The sequence below is a fragment of the Salmo salar genome, chromosome 14, assembly GCF_965601325.2.
Source record: "Salmo salar chromosome 14, fSalSal1, whole genome shotgun sequence".
Lineage (NCBI taxonomy): Eukaryota > Metazoa > Chordata > Actinopteri > Salmoniformes > Salmonidae > Salmo > Salmo salar.
The window spans coordinates 71830753-71851577 of record NC_138304.1 but is presented as its reverse complement, the minus strand read 5'-3'; the positions used below and the strand labels follow the sequence as shown (position 1 = coordinate 71851577).

The window sequence follows — 20825 nt, the reverse complement described above, 5'->3', positions numbered from 1 at the left end:
TATTGATTACATTTATTATTATCACTACACAGCTGTTCATTGATTGACATTACCATTAGTATCCATGTATCCTGTTACTGGTCACTATTACTCCTATTGATATGTATATATTACCATTAGTATTTATTCAGTTTATTCCTGATGTCACTTTTCTGCCCTGTTTACATGTATATCCACCTATCACGACTACACAGACACCTAAATTATTGGAATGAATTTGCCATAAAACCTGAAGCCTATTTCTCCCATAGGTTCATTTTCTCGGCTTGATAAATGAGTAACTGTGGATATGAATAGTTTAGCAGTAGTTACATGGTGAGTATTCTACAGTTCCCAGTGGGTTATTATAAAATATAATTACATCCCTTACAGAAACTACATTCCATAAAATAGTCTTCAGCATCAACAGTAGCCTAACATTTATGTAATCAGTTGCCAGGCAGGATTCAGGTTGTGATAGCACTGTTCATTTCAGCCCTAGAGGGCCCAAGTACTGCTAGTGCTATTTCCTGCCTGGCTGTTTATTGATCAATAAATATCATCGATTCATTGGCCAGAGTTCACTCACCTGTTTTTAACTGGTCTGAATCAGTCCTGATTAGAAGAGAATGAAAACAAGCAGTGCTGTGGACCTCCAGACAGGTAACGATACTGAACATGATTTATTCTAGTCTCTATATATAATTACGTTTAGAGGACAAAAGAGACAGTGCAGAGATTATCCCCCTAATTGAAGAAACCTTTTATTCAAACATTTACATTCAGCATTGAGTAGTCAGTCTCAAGAGAAAGTCGTGTTAAGTGCCTTGCTCAAAAGGCACATCGGCAGATTTCTCACCTAGTCAGCTCTGCAGTCAAGAGTGCAGAATAAATGCAGTATACTTAAAAAAAAAAAAAAAGCTGTGTAACTGCAGTCACAGTGCAATATAAGTGCAGTTCAACTGTTCTGCAATTACTGCATCCAAAATACCAGTCGACTGCAGTTGCAGTGTTAAAAATACTTAGGGCTGGGATTCAAACCAGCAACCTTTTGGTTACTTGCCCAAAGCTCTTAACCACTAGGCGACCTGCCGCCCCATCAACTTCATACAGGTCATCAAAATATATCCCTTCCGAATATTGAGTTGCACGCCCCTTTGCCCTCAGAACAGCCTCAATTCGTCGGGGCATGGACTCTACAAGGTATCGAAAGCGTTCCACAGGGATGCTGGCCTGTGTTGACTCCAACGCGTCCAACAGTTGTGTTAAGTTGGCTGGATGTCCTTTGGGTGGTGGACCATTCTTGATACACAAGGAAAACTGTTAAGCATGAAAAACCCAGCATCATTGTAGTTCTTGACTCACTAACCAGTGCGCCTGGCATCTACTACCATACCCCGTTCAAAGGCACTTAACACTGTTGCCCATTCACCCTCTCTCAATAATCCATGTCTAAAAATCCCTCTTTAACATGTCTCCTCCCCTTCATCTACACTGATTCAAGTGGATTTAACAGGTGACATCAATAAGGGATGATAGCTTTCACCTGGTCAGTCTGTCATTGAAATAGTACATTATTATTTCTTAAGCCCATATACAAACAAATTGTTTCACTTCAACTCCTTTGCTGTTTAGAACATATATCTTTCTGAAAACATTTATTTTTTTATTTTTAAAAAAGGTCCAATATGGCACTTTCCTTCAAATGTGTAGAGCACCCATATTGTACAAAGTAGAAAACACTTACAATACATGTTCACTTGCCCCATCACCTACTACAGAAGGTACACTCAAAAGAAGTGCTATGCCCCATCGTAATCAAGTGTCATGACGTTGGCCTCTTTGAGTACAGGGAGGACAGTTGACCCCCTCCCCCCCTTTGCACCATCCCCCACCCAGTCCCTGTGTGAAGGAGTGGTAAAATTCCAGGAGAGTCTCTGGCCACATGGCCCATAGAGAGACACAGGAAATTCTTCCAACTCACAGAATTGGGGAGCCAAGCGACATTTGTGTTCTGGAGAAGGTATGGAAGACTGGTGAAGAATCCAGCTACGAACTGGTCCGCTTGGTACAATTTTGTGATACTCAGAAGAGACAATATAGCCATATTACCATAAAACGGTTTATATAATAGCCTCAGAGATGAGACTTGCACCACATGGTTGTATAGAATGTATTAATAAGGATAAAGCTATTTGTAATACATTGAGATGCTATGTACTGATGTTAATGTGATATAATTATATTTCTGTACCAAGCGTAACTTAGTCATCGGCACGCCCCCAGGGACACAGACAGGACCAGGCGTCATTTGACAAGCCTGTCCTATGGTCACTATAAAACTATACCCTGATTTACATTTCTGCGGACCAGGCCTCCACTCCATTGCGAGAAGTTGGCCAATAGGTTTGACCATCCAATCCATCTACTGAAAGTGAACCATACCACGTGGTTAACTTTTAGACTATCGATACCGACAGAATAAGAACAAGTCTTTGATATTAATTATTAGTCTGCAGCTAAGTAAATTATATCATTGAACGCGAAGACCAACGAAACATCCATTCTATGACGACATTAATGAATGTCGCTTTGAAAGAGCCATTCTAACCGAGAGAGAGAGAGAGAGAGAACACGGACAAAACTCTCCAACCGAACGACGCTCCAACAAGGATCCCGACGACACACTGAGCGTAAATATATATTGATTGCAATTGTTCCCGAATGAGTGAGCGTTCAATTGTTAATATTAATGAACTCTGTGTACCTTCTCAGCTGCCCTTTATGACCCATTGTTCAACAAGACACCAGCCATGCCTGTTTAGACCACTAGGGCACATTACTCTACCAATTCTTTGTGACGATAATTACTGTTTGTATACTTTCTGTGAATTAATTAGTTTAGTAAATAAATGATTTTAAGACAATTGATGTATGGATGATTTTAGTAAAGACTGGGTTCGTGCAGATACAACAATTTACGACGTTTGGAATGAGACTGGACGCGAGGTAAAATACACCATTTAAACCAGAAGATAATCGGCCTATACTATAATATAATAGAATAGAATATTTTAATATAGGAAAGTTATATTAGGAAAATTATAGCTTTGTAACCTGAATATTCTCCTTGGTGCTCCGATCTCCTAGTTAATTACAATTAAACGATTAATCAGTTTAATCGCGTGATAATAATTACAGGGAGTTAATTGATAAACATGTCTTCAGTTTAATGGTACCCCAAAGACACGACACAAGTGTCTCATAAAATCAAAACAGCTAGAAAAATAACGGCAGTCGGTAAGAGAAAAATGTACAAACGGAACATATGGACAGGCCTTGTCTGGCTTATAACCATGCAATTAAACAAGTTTAGTGTGAGCAAAGGCAAAACGTCACCAATTACTGTATCTTATACCACCAACACATGTGCTGCTACACTACACAGTCAAACAAAATAGGGTTTTTCCAGTTTAAATTCATACATTTTAAAATGTGATTGTTTTGGTGGCTTCAGTTAGAATAACAGAAGTTCAAATCTTAATTTAACATCTCACAACAACCTAATCCTTTCCAGAAACACATTTTCATGGTGTTCCATTGATTATAACTGTAAGACTGAGATAAGTCTGTCACACAGTGGCATTATAACTCAACAAAATTATAGTACAGCACAACTGTTTAAAAGCCAAACCAATGATTAAATGAAAGTAAAACTGTTCATCGAAGAATATTTTTGAAACCAGATTTTTTTTACATTTTTCTATATACTGAACAAAAATATGAACATAACATGTAAAGTGCTGGCTCCATGTTTCATGAGCGGAAATAAAAGATCCCAGAAATGTTCCATAAGCATAAAAAGCATATTTCTCTCAAATGTTGTGCTCAATTTGTTTACACCCATTAGTGGAAAGACTTTTTGTTCTGTAATAAAGTAATAAAAAAGTAATTCTGATTGGCTGGGCCTGGCTCCCCAGTGGGTGGTTCTATGCCCTCCCAGGCTCACCCCTTCCCAGTCATGTGAAATATATAGATTAGGCCCTAAATAATTTATTTTAAATTGACCAATTTCCTTACATGAACTGTAATTCAGCAAAATCTTTGAAATGGTGGTATTTATATTTTTGTTCAATATATATGGAGTGTGTGTGGCTGATGTGTGTAAGTATACGTTTATGAGAAGTTCAGCATTTGTTGTTGTTATTTCGTTGCTGTCCTCTTCAGCGGCTTCCTAAAACACATGAGAAGAGAGAGGTTACACATACAGTGGCAAGAAAAAGTATGTGAACCCTTTGGAATGACCTGTATTTCTGCATAAATAGATCAAATTTGATCTGATCTTCATCTAAGTCACAACAATAGACAAACAGTGTGCTTAAACTAATAACACACAAATTATTGTATTTTTCTTGTCTATATTGAATGCATCATTTAAACATTCACAGTGTAGGTTGGACAAGTATGCGGAACCCCTAGGCTAATGACTTCTCCAAAAGCTAATTGGAGTCAGCTAACCTGGAGTCCAATCAATGAGACTGTTAGTTAGAGTTGCCTTGCCCTATAAAAAAAACTCTAACTTTGAGTTTGCTAATCACAAGAAGCATTGCCTGATGTGAACCATGCTTCCAACAAGAGATCGCAGAAGACCTAAGATTAAGAATTGTTGACTTGCATAAAGCTGGAAAGGGTTACAAAAGTTCATAAGTCCACGGTAAGACAAATTGTCTATAAATGGAGAAAGTTCAACGCTGTTGCTACTCTCTCTAGGAGTGGCCGTCTTGCAAAGATGACTGCAAGAGCACAGCGCAGAATGCTCAATGAGGTTAAGAAGAATCCTAGTGCCAGCTAAAGACTTACAAAAATATCTGGAAGATGCGAACATCTCTGTTGACGAGTCTACGATACGTGAAACACTAAACAAGAAACACTAAACAAGAGTGGTGTTCATGGGAGGAGACCACGGTAGAAGCCACTGCTGTCCAAAACAAAAACATTGCTGTATATCTGAAGTTCGCAAAAGTGTACCTGGATGTTCCACAGCACTACTGGCAAAATATTCTGTGGACAGATGAAACTACAGTTGTGTGTTCCTTCCAAACATCTCAACACTGTGTGGAGAAAAAAAAGACAAAACCTCATCCCAACTAAAGTATGGGGCTGCTTGCTGCCTCAGGGCCTGGACAGCTTGCTATCGTCGACGGAAAAACGAATTCAAGTTTATCAAGATATTTTGCAGGAGAATGTTAGGCTGTCTATCTGCCAATTGAAGCTCAACAGAAGTTGGGTGATGCAACAAGACAACGACCCAAAACACAAAAGTAAATCAACAACAGAATGGCTTCAGAAGAAAATACGCCTTCTGGAGTGGCCCAGTCAGAGTCCTGACCTTAACCCGATTGAGATGCTGTGGCATGACCTCAAGAGAGCAGTTCACACCAGACATCCCAAGAGTATTGCTGAACTAAAACAGTTTTGTAAAGAGGAATGGTCCAAAATTGCACCTGACCGTTGTGCAGGTCTGATCTGTAACTACAGAAAAAGTTTGGTTGAGGTTATTGTTGCCAAAGGAGGGTCAACCAGTTATTAAATCCAAGGGTTCACATACTTTTCCCACCCTGCACTGTGAATGTTTACACTGTGTGTTCAATAAAAGACATGAAAACATAATTGTTTGTGTGTTATTAGGTTAAGCAGACTGTCTATTGTTATGACCTAGATGAAGACCAGATTACATTTTATGATCAATTTATGCAGAAATCCAGGTATTTCTAAAGGGTTCACATACTTTTTCTTGCCACTGTAAACACATTCCAACCAGTAGCAGTGTGGTAGTGGTTGTTTCTCTAGTTTGCTCATTGACATGAGGACACCTTAAGTGACTTAATCTGATGTTACTTACAGAAGTGCAGAGAGGACTCAAGTCTTCAGGAGATCTTTCCCAGAGTTCTCAGAGTCAGTGTCGTTAGCTAAAACAGAAATAAAACCCCAATGATAGGAAAAACAACAACCCATGAGTTCAGGTTCATTACCAAGTTCCTAATGAATGGTTCACAGTAAATAAAACCTTCCATATTAACTAAGTAGCTACAACAATTAACATCCAAGTTTGAACCAGCATCACAATCTACAAGGAAAAGAGACAACCACACTCTAAAATGGATACAGTCAAACACAAAACAAAAATGTGATATTTTCAGAATAGCGAACAATATGAACTGAGGCACTTACTGCTGGCTGGAACAAACCCTGAAACGGATATAAACATGAAGTTATTACTGACTGATAGCTTGCTTTGTTTGAATACAACAAGAGAATATGTTTGAGAGTATTCCAAATCCTGTATTCCTACTGCAGACTTGACATAAAGCCTACGTGACAACAAGATCCTTTATTTACATGAATCAGATTAAAATCAAACATACTGTACTTCTACCATCACCACTATACTATTGCTTTTAAACCAGTACTATGACCTGACTACTACTTCTAAACTACTAATTAAATCCCTGCTGATAATATCTTTCCTTCTTTCCTCATTCACCTTTCTTACTCTTCTTCGACCAAATGACGACCCCAACAACAACAACAACAACGACCAGGAGGAGAGCTACCACCCCTCCAATGATGGGGGCTGGGTCATCTGTAATCATCAGAACATTCAGACTAGTGCAACATAACACATTTCCATCTCAAATGAAATCCAAGCAGCATTCCCCTACATGTAAAAAGGTCAATGAGAACATGCAGTCAGAAAGGTAGCTTTACTGAGCAGATGAGTGAATTTAAATGAGGCTTATTGGGCACATTCAGTAGGAGGGTTGGCTATAGTGTATATTTGAATCTTTCTCCCTCTTACCCCTGTTGGTCTGGATCTCAGACTCAGTCAGAACCTTGATAAAGTCCTCCTTGATACCAGTGACCTGAACAACACACTGATACTTGTTGTTCTTCCACTCCTCAGACGTCACTTTGAGGTGGGTTCTTTTCTGGAAGGTTCCATCATCGTTGTGGAGAGTCTCTCCATTCTCCACATCTTCATGCTGTTCTTGTCCATCTTTCTGCCAGAACACCATGACTCCACTGGGATAGAAACCTGTAGCGTGGCAGGTCACTGGAGAGGAGGGGGTCTTCTGGAGCAAAGACACTGATGGAGGGGCTGGAGAGTTCAGACATTTCATCGGTGTTATTTTGAAATGAGCGCAGACTAAAAGCATCTACATTTATCCAAATTATACCATAAATGATGGTGATTTCTGTAGATTACACAGAATCAGTAAAGATAAAGGATGTTGGTGGTATAGATGATGTCACAACAATATGGTGCATTCTGGATCATTAACCAGACATATTTCACTGTTGTTCCAGAATCTCTCAATGTTCCTAAGTGACACATCTATAATTATGTAGTACTGGACTGAATTCACAAATCAAAAGATAGATTTCAAGTGTTGCATATATAAAAGGACAAATGAAAGTGACATTTCTGAATGTTTACCTGTCCTCAGAGTGCTCTTCCCATTGACCACCTGCTTCTTCAGGCACTCAATGCAGGTCTGGGAGAAGTAGGTCTTCCAGAATACCAGTCTACTGATGTCACGGTTCCACTTATCCCGCATGACATCAGCTTGCTGTTTAAGAGCTTTCCAAGTTAATGTATTCATGTCGTACACTAGGAAATCCTCCCCATTATAACCCAGCTGCCCAAAACCCATCTCTCTGTTCAGTCTCATCATCCCATGAGCAGCCATATATGTACTGGAGAACGTGGACTCCTGAAAGAGAGAGAGAGTCAGCAACACGGTGTAATCTGTTCTCCAGATTCAGTCTGCCAGTGGGATCTCTATCATCATGTATTAGTTGTTCAACCAGACTGGAATAAAACAGATCAGCTCAGACCTCTACAGTGTGATGATGATGTCACACCTTCACCACAGAGACAGAGAGGTGATGAGGAGACTCAGAGTGTGGATCTATTCTACACCAGCTGATGTTGGCTTGGTTCTATCTACTGTGTTGAAGATACACATTATGTTCAGTACACTAGTGTTATTCTAACAAATGGATGTTGTGTAGAACTGTAGTTTTCAGTGAGGTGTGTAAATGAATAAAACACTGTTGATAAATGAAGACTGTCCTCTAGTGATGATGTCAGAGATAGAGGAAGTGAGAGGATCCTCTGTTCAGTCAGGAACAACAGGAGAGAGAGATGGAGAGACTAACATGAGGAAGATTATCTCTCAATAACGTTAGCATGCTGGAGCTATGTGTGTGTTCCCCAGATCCTGAGGGTGACAGGTGTGTGTGTGTGTGTGTGTGTTCCCCAGATCCTGAGGGTGACAGGTGTGTGTGTGTGTTCCCCAGATCCTGAGGGTGACAGGTGTGTGTGTGTGTGTGTGTGTTCCCCAGATCCTGAGGGTGACAGGTGTGTGTGTGTGTGTGTGTGTTCCCCAGATCCTGAGGGTGACAGGTGTGTGTGTGTGTGTGTTCCCCAGATCCTGAGGGTGACAGGTGTGTGTGTGTGTGTGTGTTCCCCAGATCCTGAGGGTGACAGGTGTGTGTGTGTGTGTGTGTTCCCCAGATCCTGAGGGTGACAGGTGTGTGTGTGTGTGTGTGTTCCCCAGATCCTGAGGGTGACAGGTGTGTGTGTGTGTGTGTGTTCCCCAGATCCTGAGGGTGACAGGTGTGTGTGTGTGTGTGTGTTCCCCAGATCCTGAGGGTGACAGGTGTGTGTGTGTGTGTGTTCCCCAGATCCTGAGGGTGACAGGTGTGTGTGTGTGTGTGTGTGTGTGTTCCCCAGATCCTGAGGGTGACAGGTGTGTGTGTGTGTGTGTGTGTTCCCCAGATCCTGAGGGTGACAGGTGTGTGTGTGTGTGTGTGTGTGTTCCCCAGATCCTGAGGGTGACAGGTGTGTGTGTGTGTGTGTGTGTTCCCCAGATCCTGAGGGTGACAGGTGTGTGTGTGTGTGTGTGTGTTCCCCAGATCCTGAGGGTGACAGGTGTGTGTGTGTGTGTGTGTGTTCCCCAGATCCTGAGGGTGACAGGTGTGTGTGTGTGTGTGTGTGTTCCCCAGATCCTGAGGGTGACAGGTGTGTGTGTGTGTGTGTGTGTGTTCCCCAGATCCTGAGGGTGACAGGTGTGTGTGTGTGTGTGTGTGTGTGTGTGTTCCCCAGATCCTGAGGGTGACAGGTGTGTGTGTGTGTGTGTGTGTGTGTGTGTTCCCCAGATCCTGAGGGTGACAGGTGTGTGTGTGTGTGTGTGTGTGTGTGTGTGTGTGTTCCCCAGATCCTGAGGGTGACAGGTGTGTGTGTGTGTGTGTGTGTGTTCCCCAGATCCTGAGGGTGACAGGTGTGTGTGTGTGTGTGTGTGTGTTCCCCAGATCCTGAGGGTGACAGGTGTGTGTGTGTGTGTGTGTGTGTGTTCCCCAGATCCTGAGGGTGACAGGTGTGTGTGTGTGTGTGTTCCCCAGATCCTGAGGGTGACAGGTGTGTGTGTGTGTGTGTGTGTGTGTTCCCCAGATCCTGAGGGTGACAGGTGTGTGTGTGTGTGTGTGTGTGTTCCCCAGATCCTGAGGGTGACAGGTGTGTGTGTGTGTGTGTGTGTGTTCCCCAGATCCTGAGGGTGACAGGTGTGTGTGTGTGTGTGTGTGTGTTCCCCAGATCCTGAGGGTGACAGGTGTGTGTGTGTGTGTGTGTGTGTTCCCCAGATCCTGAGGGTGACAGGTGTGTGTGTGTGTGTGTGTGTGTTCCCCAGATCCTGAGGGTGACAGGTGTGTGTGTGTGTGTGTGTGTGTTCCCCAGATCCTGAGGGTGACAGGTGTGTGTGTGTGTGTGTGTGTGTGTGTGTTCCCCAGATCCTGAGGGTGACAGGTGTGTGTGTGTGTGTGTGTGTGTGTGTGTTCCCCAGATCCTGAGGGTGACAGGTGTGTGTGTGTGTGTGTGTGTGTGTGTGTGTGTGTGTTCCCCAGATCCTGAGGGTGACAGGTGTGTGTGTGTGTGTGTGTGTGTTCCCCAGATCCTGAGGGTGACAGGTGTGTGTGTGTGTGTGTGTGTGTTCCCCAGATCCTGAGGGTGACAGGTGTGTGTGTGTGTGTGTGTGTGTGTTCCCCAGATCCTGAGGGTGACAGGTGTGTGTGTGTGTGTGTGTGTGTTCCCCAGATCCTGAGGGTGACAGGTGTGTGTGTGTGTGTGTGTGTGTTCCCCAGATCCTGAGGGTGACAGGTGTGTGTGTGTGTGTGTGTGTGTTCCCCAGATCCTGAGGGTGACAGGTGTGTGTGTGTGTGTGTGTGTGTTCCCCAGATCCTGAGGGTGACAGGTGTGTGTGTGTGTGTGTGTGTGTTCCCCAGATCCTGAGGGTGACAGGTGTGTGTGTGTGTGTGTGTGTGTTCCCCAGATCCTGAGGGTGACAGGTGTGTGTGTGTGTGTGTTCCCCAGATCCTGAGGGTGACAGGTGTGTGTGTGTGTGTGTGTGTGTTCCCCAGATCCTGAGGGTGACAGGTGTGTGTGTGTGTGTGTGTGTGTGTTCCCCAGATCCTGAGGGTGACAGGTGTGTGTGTGTGTGTGTGTGTGTGTGTGTTCCCCAGATCCTGAGGGTGACAGGTGTGTGTGTGTGTGTGTGTGTGTGTGTTCCCCAGATCCTGAGGGTGACAGGTGTGTGTGTGTGTGTGTGTGTTCCCCAGATCCTGAGGGTGACAGGTGTGTGTGTGTGTGTGTGTGTGTGTGTGTGTTCCCCAGATCCTGAGGGTGACAGGTGTGTGTGTGTGTGTGTGTGTGTGTGTGTGTGTGTGTTCCCCAGATCCTGAGGGTGACAGGTGTGTGTGTGTGTGTGTGTGTGTTCCCCAGATCCTGAGGGTGACAGGTGTGTGTGTGTGTGTGTGTGTGTGTTCCCCAGATCCTGAGGGTGACAGGTGTGTGTGTGTGTGTGTGTGTGTGTGTGTTCCCCAGATCCTGAGGGTGACAGGTGTGTGTGTGTGTGTGTGTGTGTGTGTGTGTGTGTGTGTTCCCCAGATCCTGAGGGTGACAGGTGTGTGTGTGTGTGTGTGTGTGTTCCCCAGATCCTGAGGGTGACAGGTGTGTGTGTGTGTGTGTGTGTGTTCCCCAGATCCTGAGGGTGACAGGTGTGTGTGTGTGTGTGTGTGTGTTCCCCAGATCCTGAGGGTGACAGGTGTGTGTGTGTGTGTGTGTGTGTTCCCCAGATCCTGAGGGTGACAGGTGTGTGTGTGTGTGTGTGTGTGTTCCCCAGATCCTGAGGGTGACAGGTGTGTGTGTGTGTGTGTGTGTGTTCCCCAGATCCTGAGGGTGACAGGTGTGTGTGTGTGTGTGTGTGTGTTCCCCAGATCCTGAGGGTGACAGGTGTGTGTGTGTGTGTGTGTGTGTTCCCCAGATCCTGAGGGTGACAGGTGTGTGTGTGTGTGTGTGTGTGTTCCCCAGATCCTGAGGGTGACAGGTGTGTGTGTGTGTGTGTGTGTGTTCCCCAGATCCTGAGGGTGACAGGTGTGTGTGTGTGTGTGTGTGTGTTCCCCAGATCCTGAGGGTGACAGGTGTGTGTGTGTGTGTGTGTGTTCCCCAGATCCTGAGGGTGACAGGTGTGTGTGTGTGTGTGTGTGTTCCCCAGATCCTGAGGGTGACAGGTGTGTGTGTGTGTGTGTGTGTTCCCCAGATCCTGAGGGTGACAGGTGTGTGTGTGTGTGTGTGTGTTCCCCAGATCCTGAGGGTGACAGGTGTGTGTGTGTGTGTGTGTGTTCCCCAGATCCTGAGGGTGACAGGTGTGTGTGTGTGTGTGTGTGTGTTCCCCAGATCCTGAGGGTGACAGGTGTGTGTGTGTGTGTGTGTGTTCCCCAGATCCTGAGGGTGACAGGTGTGTGTGTGTGTGTGTTCCCCAGATCCTGAGGGTGACAGGTGTGTGTGTGTGTGTGTTCCCCAGATCCTGAGGGTGACAGGTGTGTGTGTGTGTGTTCCCCAGATCCTGAGGGTGACAGGTGTGTGTGTGTTCCCCAGATCCTGAGGGTGACAGGTGTGTGTGTGTGTGTGTTCCCCAGATCCTGAGGGTGACAGGTGTGTGTGTGTGTGTGTTCCCCAGATCCTGAGGGTGACAGGTGTGTGTGTGTGTGTGTTCCCCAGATCCTGAGGGTGACAGGTGTGTGTGTGTGTGTTCCCCAGATCCTGAGGGTGACAGGTGTGTGTGTGTTCCCCAGATCCTGAGGGTGACAGGTGTGTGTGTGTGTGTGTTCCCCAGATCCTGAGGGTGACAGGTGTGTGTGTGTTCCCCAGATCCTGAGGGTGACAGGTGTGCGTGTGTGTGTGTTCCCCAGATCCCGAGGGTGACAGGTGTGCGTGTGTGTGTTCCCCAGATCCTGAGGGTGACAGGTGTGTGTGTGTGTGTGTGTTCCCCAGATCCTGAGGGTGACAGGTGTGTGTGTGTGTGTTCCCCAGATCCTGAGGGTGACAGGTGTGTGTGTGTGTGTTCCCCAGATCCTGAGGGTGACAGGTGTGTGTGTGTGTGTTCCCCAGATCCTGAGGGTGACAGGTGTGTGTGTGTTCCCCAGATCCTGAGGGTGACAGGTGTGTGTGTGTTCCCCAGATCCTGAGGGTGACAGGTGTGTGTGTGTTCCCCAGATCCTGAGGGTGACAGGTGTGTGTGTGTTCCCCAGATCCTGAGGGTGACAGGTGTGTGTGTGTGTGTGTTCCCCAGATCCTGAGGGTGACAGGTGTGTGTGTGTGTGTGTTCCCCAGATCCTGAGGGTGACAGGTGTGTGTGTGTGTGTGTTCCCCAGATCCTGAGGGTGACAGGTGTGTGTGTGTGTGTGTTCCCCAGATCCTGAGGGTGACAGGTGTGTGTGTGTGTGTGTTCCCCAGATCCTGAGGGTGACAGGTGTGTGTGTGTGTGTGTTCCCCAGATCCTGAGGGTGACAGGTGTGTGTGTGTGTGTGTTCCCCAGATCCTGAGGGTGACAGGTGTGTGTGTGTGTGTGTTCCCCAGATCCTGAGGGTGACAGGTGTGTGTGTGTGTGTTCCCCAGATCCTGAGGGTGACAGGTGTGTGTGTTCCCCAGATCCTGAGGGTGACAGGTGTGTGTGTTCCCCAGATCCTGAGGGTGACAGGTGTGTGTGTGTGTGTTCCCCAGATCCTGAGGGTGACAGGTGTGTGTGTGTTCCCCAGATCCTGGGGGTGACAGGTGTGTGTGTGTTCCCCAGATCCTGGGGGTGACAGGTGTGTGTGTGTTCCCCAGATCCTGGGGGTGACAGGTGTGTGTGTGTTCCCCAGATCCTGGGGGTGACAGGTGTGTGTGTGTTCCCCAGATCCTGGGGGTGACAGGTGTGTGTGTGTTCCCCAGATCCTGGGGGTGACAGGTGTGTGTGTTCCCCAGATCCTGGGGGTGACAGGTGTGTGTGTGTTCCCCAGATCCTGAGGGTGACAGGTGTGTGTGTTCCCCAGATCCTGAGGGTGACAGGTGTGTGTGTTCCCCAGATCCTGAGGGTGACAGGTGTGTGTGTGTGTGTTCCCCAGATCCTGAGGGTGACAGGTGTGTGTGTGTTCCCCAGATCCTGGGGGTGACAGGTGTGTGTGTGTTCCCCAGATCCTGGGGGTGACAGGTGTGTGTGTGTTCCCCAGATCCTGGGGGTGACAGGTGTGTGTGTGTTCCCCAGATCCTGGGGGTGACAGGTGTGTGTGTGTTCCCCAGATCCTGGGGGTGACAGGTGTGTGTGTGTTCCCCAGATCCTGGGGGTGACAGGTGTGTGTGTGTTCCCCAGATCCTGGGGGTGACAGGTGTGTGTGTGTTCCCCAGATCCTGAGGGTGACAGGTGTGTGTGTTCCCCAGATCCTGAGGGTGACAGGTGTGTGTGTTCCCCAGATCCTGAGGGTGACAGGTGTGTGTGTGATCCCCAGATCCTGAGGGTGACAGGTGTGTGTGTAGAGAGTTCCCCTGAGGGCCTGCAGCTCCAACAGCAGAGCCCACAGGGAGTCACTGGGAGCTTTGGTCCATTAGAGCAGAGAAGACCAAACACATCATCATCATCACTATCATCATGTTCTGCTCCTCTGCTTCTCTCTACTGTCCAATCAGATCAGAGAGAGTGAGGAGACTACAGCTCTACTGTGGGGGACAGAGGGGGAGCACAAAGCTGGGCAGTGTGGATAACACACACACACACTGAAAGCTCCACAGAGCAGACTAGAGGGACTGACTGACAAATTAAACATGCAAATGTATTCCAAGCAGAGATCTGACTTTCACCAACCTGCCATTCAGGTAATTGGAGACTGACCTTAACAATGACATACTATACATCCATAAAGATGCTCATAGTTTTATTCCATTTACAGTAGTGGTTTGGTCATCATCTGTCCTTCACACACTTAAAACAGCACACAGTAGTTTTAAAATGAATGCTGTGCTGGTGTCCAGGAGTGGGACCATACATACAGTAAACATAAGCAGAGAAACAAAGGAGGCCATGTTAGATGCTTTCTAACACTGAAATCAGATAATGATGCTGTGGGGTAAGTGTGTGAAGGAAACAGAAACAGGAAGTAGGGACAGATCTGTACATCCTGGATATTCTAGATCTGTAACTTTAGTGATCACTTCTCTAATCCTGATTAATTCTTGTCTCCTAGAATAAGGGATTTTGACAGTTTACACAAACAATGAATCAGATGAGGTAAAGATGAAGGACTTACCTCCACTTTGGTTAAAACGCTGCTTTAGAATATTGACGTCGTCTTTGAAAACCTGCTGGGAATCAAAGGCAATCCCTGTCTCCCTCTCCCAGTACTCTGCGTCTGTCTGCTTGTTCATCCAGTCCTGTTTGGGCACCATTCTCTGGCTGTTGCTGTCATAGTGAACCATCTGAACACCATCCACCATCCCCACAACCACAAACTCTGGGAAGTTGGGAACTTTAGAAGACGCGGTGTAGAAATACTTCAGGGAGTGAGTCACTAGAGGAAAGAAAGTAAATGTTAATGTTGAATTCTGAACAGATAATTGTTTTTCTAAGTCATGTAGACTAAACAGAGGTTACATTTTCTCTATATTCACTTTCTAGTTTCTCCACACTACTGATCAATAAACTGGTTGTTTATTAAATATTACTTTGAACAATTCTAAGACAGCATGTAACCCCTAGATATTACACATGTTGTGTATCAGACATGGAGAACCAAGAATGTTTTATCGAGAGAATGATCTGGAATCCGTGTCTGATATATAGATGGTCTGATATATAGATGGACACACTGAACACTAAGAACAGTATTGTGAAATGGAACAAAGTGATATTCCTAGACAGATATTTCAGTGGATTTATTACATGTGATAAACACAAGTGAAAACATTGCATTCATTCCAATGTACATGATATGGTCCCATGTGGTTTCGTTGGTAGAGCATGGTGCTTGCCACGCCTGGGTTTTGGGTTGGAATCCCACCGGGGACCAGTACGAAAACATATGCACTCACTACTGTAAGTCGCTCTGGATAAGAGTGTCTGATGAATAATGTAAGTACATTGATAATAAGAAGCCAAAGACCACCATCACTGTAAGACTGATAGATGACACTAATCTTTAGCAACTTTACATTTGACATTATACTGTATTCATCCCGATCGTATAAACCACTTGGTAGTTCCTATTTGACTCAGTTCACACTCAGCTAAAGGTAATATGGCATCAAAATAGACTTTTATGAAAGTCTATTAGTGGATTATATTTAATTAAGGGGGAGAAAGATTTAAAATAAAAATAAAAAATACATTTTCTTGATTTCTGTAGGAATAACACTGCAGAGTCCATGTACAAAACCTGTCATTGTTTACAGTCCTCTGGGGTAATGCTGACATCATATTCAGAGAGGAAGGTAAATGGTCAATTCTGTTTCTCAAAAGTGGCAGAATTGACTGTTTAGCCTCTTTCCTGAATATGTCAGTAGCACCCCAGTGTTGTTACTGAACAAGCTATAGGCCGATGTGAGTAAGACTTTTAAACAGGTTTACACTTGCAAGGCCGCTGGGCCAGATGGAATGCAAAGGTACATTCTCAGAGAATGCGCAGGCCAGCTGGCAAGTGTCTTCACTGACAGTTTCAACCTCACCTTGTCCCAGTCTGTAATGAACATTTCAAGCTGACCAGCATTGTGCCTGTACCCAAGAACTCAAAAGGTAACCTGCCTAAATGACTACTGTCCCATAGCACTCACATCTGTAATCATGAAGTGCTTTGAAAGGCTGGTAATCAGTACATCACTGCTGCCGAGCTCCCTGCCATCCAGGACCTCCAATATCAGGCGGTGTTATAGGAACAGATAAAAAATTGCCAAAGACTTCAGCCACCCAAGCCATAGATTGTTCTCTCTGCCACCGTCTGTCAAGCTGTACCAGAGCATCGGCTCTCAGACCAACCTACTCTGAGACAGCCTCTATCCCTAAGCCATCAGACACACATACACACATACACACATACACACATACACACATACACACATACACACATACACACATACACACATACACACATACACACATACACACATATACTGCTCAAAAAAATAAAGGGAACACTTAAACAACACATCCTAGATCTGAATGAAAGAAATAATCTTATTAAATAGTTTTTTCTTTACATAGTTGAATGTGCTGACAACAAAAATAAATGGAAATCCAATTTATCAACCCATGGAGGTCTGGATTTGGAGTCACACTCAAAATTAAAGTGGAAAACCACACTACAGGCTGATCCAACTTTGATGTAATGTCCTTAAAACAAGTAAAATTGAGGCTCAGTAGTGTGTGTGGCCTCCACGTGCCTGTATGACCTCCCTACAACGCCTGGGCTTGCTCCTGATGAGGTGGCGGATGGTCTCCTGAGGGATCTCCTCCCAGACCTGGACTAAAGCATCCGCCAACTCCTGGACAGTCTGTGGTGCAACGTGGCGTTGGTGGATGGAGCGAGACGTGATGTCCCAGATGTGCTCAATTGGATTCAGGTCTGGGGGACGGGCGGGCCAGTCCATAGCATCAATGCCTTCCTCTTGCAGGAACTGCTGACACACTCCAGCCACATGAGGTCTAGCATTGTCTTGCATTAGGAGGAACCCAGGGCCAACCGCACCAGCATATGGTCTCACAAGGGGTCTGAGGATCTCATCTCGGTACCTAATGGCAGTCAGGCTACCTCTGGCGAGCACATGGAGGGCTGTGCGGCCCCCCAAAGAAATGCCACCCCACACCATGACTGACCCACCGCCAAACCTGTCATGCTGGAGGATGTTGCAGGCAGCAGAACGTTCTCCACGGCGTCTCCAGACTCTGTCACGTCTGTCACATGTGCTCAGTGTGAACCTGCTTTAATCTGTGAAGAGCACAGGGCGCCAGTGGCGAATTTGCCAATCTTGGTGTTCTCTGGCAAATGCCAAACGTCCTGCACGGTGTTGGGCTGTAAGCACAACCCCCACCTGTGGACGTCGGGCCCTCATACCACCCTCATGGAGTCTGTTTCTGACTGTTTGAGCAGACACATGCACATTTGTGGCCTGCTGGAGGTCATTTTGCAGCGCTCTGGCAGTGCTTCTCCTGCCCCTCCTTGCACAAAGGCGGAGGTAGCGGTCCTGCTGCTGGGTTGTTGCCCTCCTACGGCCTCCTCCACATCTCCTGATGTACTGGCCTGTCTCCTGGTAGCGCCTCCATGCTCTGGACACTACGCTGACAGACACAGCAAACCTTCTTGCCACAGCTCGCATTGATGTGCCATCCTGGATGAGCTGCACTACCTGAGCCACTTGTGTGGGTTGTAGACTCCGTCTCATGCTACCACTACAGTGAAAGCACCGCCAGCATTCAAAAGTGACCAAAACATCAGCCAGGAAGCATAGGAACTGAGAAGTGGTCTGTGGTCCCCACCTGCAGAACCACTCCTTTATTGGGGGTGTCTTGCTAATTGCCTATAATTTCCACCTGTTGTCTATTCCATTTGCACAACAGCATGTGAAATTTATTGTCAATCAGTGTTGCTTCCTAAGTGGACAGTTTGATTTCACAGAAGTGTGATTGACTTGGAGTTACATTGTGTTGTTTAAGTGTTCCCTTTATTTTTTTGAGCAATATATATATATATATATATATATATATATAATCAAGTGGTTACCTGGACTATCTGCATTGACCCTATTTTGCACTGATTCTAGGCACATACTCACATACAAACCCCCCAAAAGTACTACTTTTTATAACTATTTGAATAGATATTTTTAGCTAGCAAGCATAACTTAACCAAACTAACAAAAATGCATTCTCAGGTAGATTCTGTCAACGTTACATCATTTTACGAAGTAACTAACTAGCTACAGTTAATAGTTAAATTAGCTAGCTAATATGATTGTAGCTACCTAACGTTATCTGTCACTGACTTGGTACTCACCTTCAGTTGTCTATGTAGCTTCCTATATACATTTACATTACATTTATGTCATTTAGCAGACGCTCTTATCCAGAGCGACTTACAAATTGGTGCAATCACCTTATGATAGGGTGACCATATTTTAGTTTTCAAAAATGAGGACATGTCCGGGAAAAAGAGGACGTACTGTAAATGCAATACATTTGGAAAAAATCCCGTTATTTTCCACATGTTTCTTTGATGTATTGCGCGATCGTATCAGCTGTCTCATTTGGAGTGTGTTTAACTTCGACTAATTTACTTTGCACGCCACCATTCTTCCAATCAAAATACTGAATAAGCAGAGGGAATATTTTCACTGCACCGTGATTCCTCCCATCAGTAGAAACACCACAGTAAGGTATGTCTTCTAGTGCTTTCTGAGCTATGTCGACAGAATGTGGTGCTTTCACAGCGTTAACAATTGCTTCGGTCTTAGTACGAGCGCTTGAACATTTTCGCGCAGTCTCGGAATCAGGGAAAGACGTTTTTAACAAGGCCGACGTGCAGTCCATTGATCTGTAGCTATTGTGATGCTTCGTGTTGTGGAATGCAAAAAACTCCCTCCGCAGCAGTAACAGCATCTTCTGTTTTACCTGCTCTCGCAAAATAGTCAGTTAATTTACCTGACGAACTCTCCTTTAGCTGTAATTTTGTGTTTTGCGGAGCTTATGTGGGCTTCTAGGTCGCTAGCACCTTTATTTGACACTGACACATACGTGCCAGCTTTGCAGGTCATGCATTCTGCTTCACACGGATCCCGACCAAGACGAAAACACGGGAATATTCTCTGTAAATCGTCTGTGAATTTACATTTGCGTTTGGGCATTTTTACGCTGTTCTGGAGCCATGTGCCACTGTTGACAAGCAAGCTGCTGCTGTCTCTTGGCTGTTGCCATGGTGAGGGTAATGATTGAGATGCAGTTTGACCAATGTTTGCGTAGGCCTACATGACCCACCAATGGTGGCGTGTGAGAAGGCGGGACCTAAAGAGAAAGTATTGGCAATGCAAAACCCCACACAATGAATGGCGACTATAGAAAGCAAAAGCCGAATCCCCGACATTTTGGGCGATTTAGAAATCCCGGCCGGACGCATTTTTTTTAGGTCCAAAAAGAGGACATGTCCGGGAAAAAGAGGGCGTATGGTCACCCTACCTTATGATATCCATACACACACATCTTGAACCCCTTTTCATTCTTGCTAGTTGGAGTCTCTGAGGCTGATTTAACAATTCGATGTAGATCATTAATAGGAGGCAAGTCCTGAAGACACCTAGTAAAAAAACTGCGACATAGTTGTAGTAACGTTATATCGTCGATAACAACTAGACTGACTTCCGTTCTATAGGATACGCCGGTAGGAAGCGTGTAGAACGTTCGATAATGGAATGTGCATAAGGACTACTATTTTATCCGTTACTGATTCGGAAGAAAACGTTTGTAAAAGCCTAATGTGACGATAAGTAAATGCATAGGCCTATTAGGCCTTATAATAACTAAAGTTAAATAGTCTAGCTACGGGAAAAAATAAATATCTTCCTAAAGCTACAATACATGAAACTTTATACTGACCACCAAATGCTTCACGATGGTACACTATTCCCAGGAACATGAGGATACAACCCTTCATGTCGACGTTGGTCTGTCAACTACCCATCTGTTTGTTGTCTCTCCCAATGTTTCCGTATTGGGGTGTCCTGCTCCGCAAGCGTTCCACGAACGTCTCGTGATGTTGCATCTCTGGGTTGAGAAACCCTAAATATAGTTTGCAGTTCGCACCAAGATATAATATGTTTGTATGACGTCATTGAGCCAATGAGAATTTAGGCAGCTCCAGCATCAGTAAAATCTAGGTTAAACCAAGCAGCAGAGGTTGTAACTGAAGGTAGCCTAAATGGTATCAATTCTGATTGGGCCTGGAGCTGGGGGCTGAGATATTTTAACTAACTTTGATTGGTTAGTCATTGCAACACTACTAGATAGTGTATGTCCCTGCAGGTGTTGAGTGCATTCAGTTACCGATATGAGAAGCCTATAATTGACCAATGTAAGCCTTTTCTTTTGGGGCGGCAAGTAGCCTAGTGGTTAGAACGTTGAGCTAGTAACCTAATGGTTGCAAAATCAAATCCCAGAGCTGAACAACGCAGTTAACCCACTGTTCCTAGGCCGTCATTGTAAATAAGAATTTGTTCTTAACTGACTTGCCTAGTTAAATAAAAAAATTGGACTGCAAAGATGTGCATTCAGAAAGTATTCAGACCCCTTGACTTTTTCCACATTTTGTTACATGTTGCCTTATTCTAAAATGAATTAAATAAATTAAAAATCCTCATCAAAATCCTCATCAAAGCGAAAACCGTTTTTTCGATTTTTTGCAAATGTATAAAAAAATAAAAAACAGAAATACCTTAT

The 20825-nt window shown here is 45.1% G+C and overlaps 1 pseudogene across 1 annotated transcript; it reads right to left on the bottom strand.

Moving 5' to 3' along the window:
* Window positions 1-3188: 3188 nt before the first annotated feature.
* LOC145850460 (BOLA class I histocompatibility antigen, alpha chain BL3-7-like) lies at window positions 3189-20220 on the bottom strand (annotated as a pseudogene). The gene is made up of 8 exons (XR_014380413.1): window positions 19986-20220; window positions 14659-14919; window positions 7478-7754; window positions 6839-7138; window positions 6524-6622; window positions 6211-6228; window positions 5882-5948; window positions 3189-4213 (listed from the first exon to the last, which is right to left on the bottom strand). The product of XR_014380413.1 is annotated as a BOLA class I histocompatibility antigen, alpha chain BL3-7-like (transcript).
* Window positions 20221-20825: the final 605 nt, after the last annotated feature.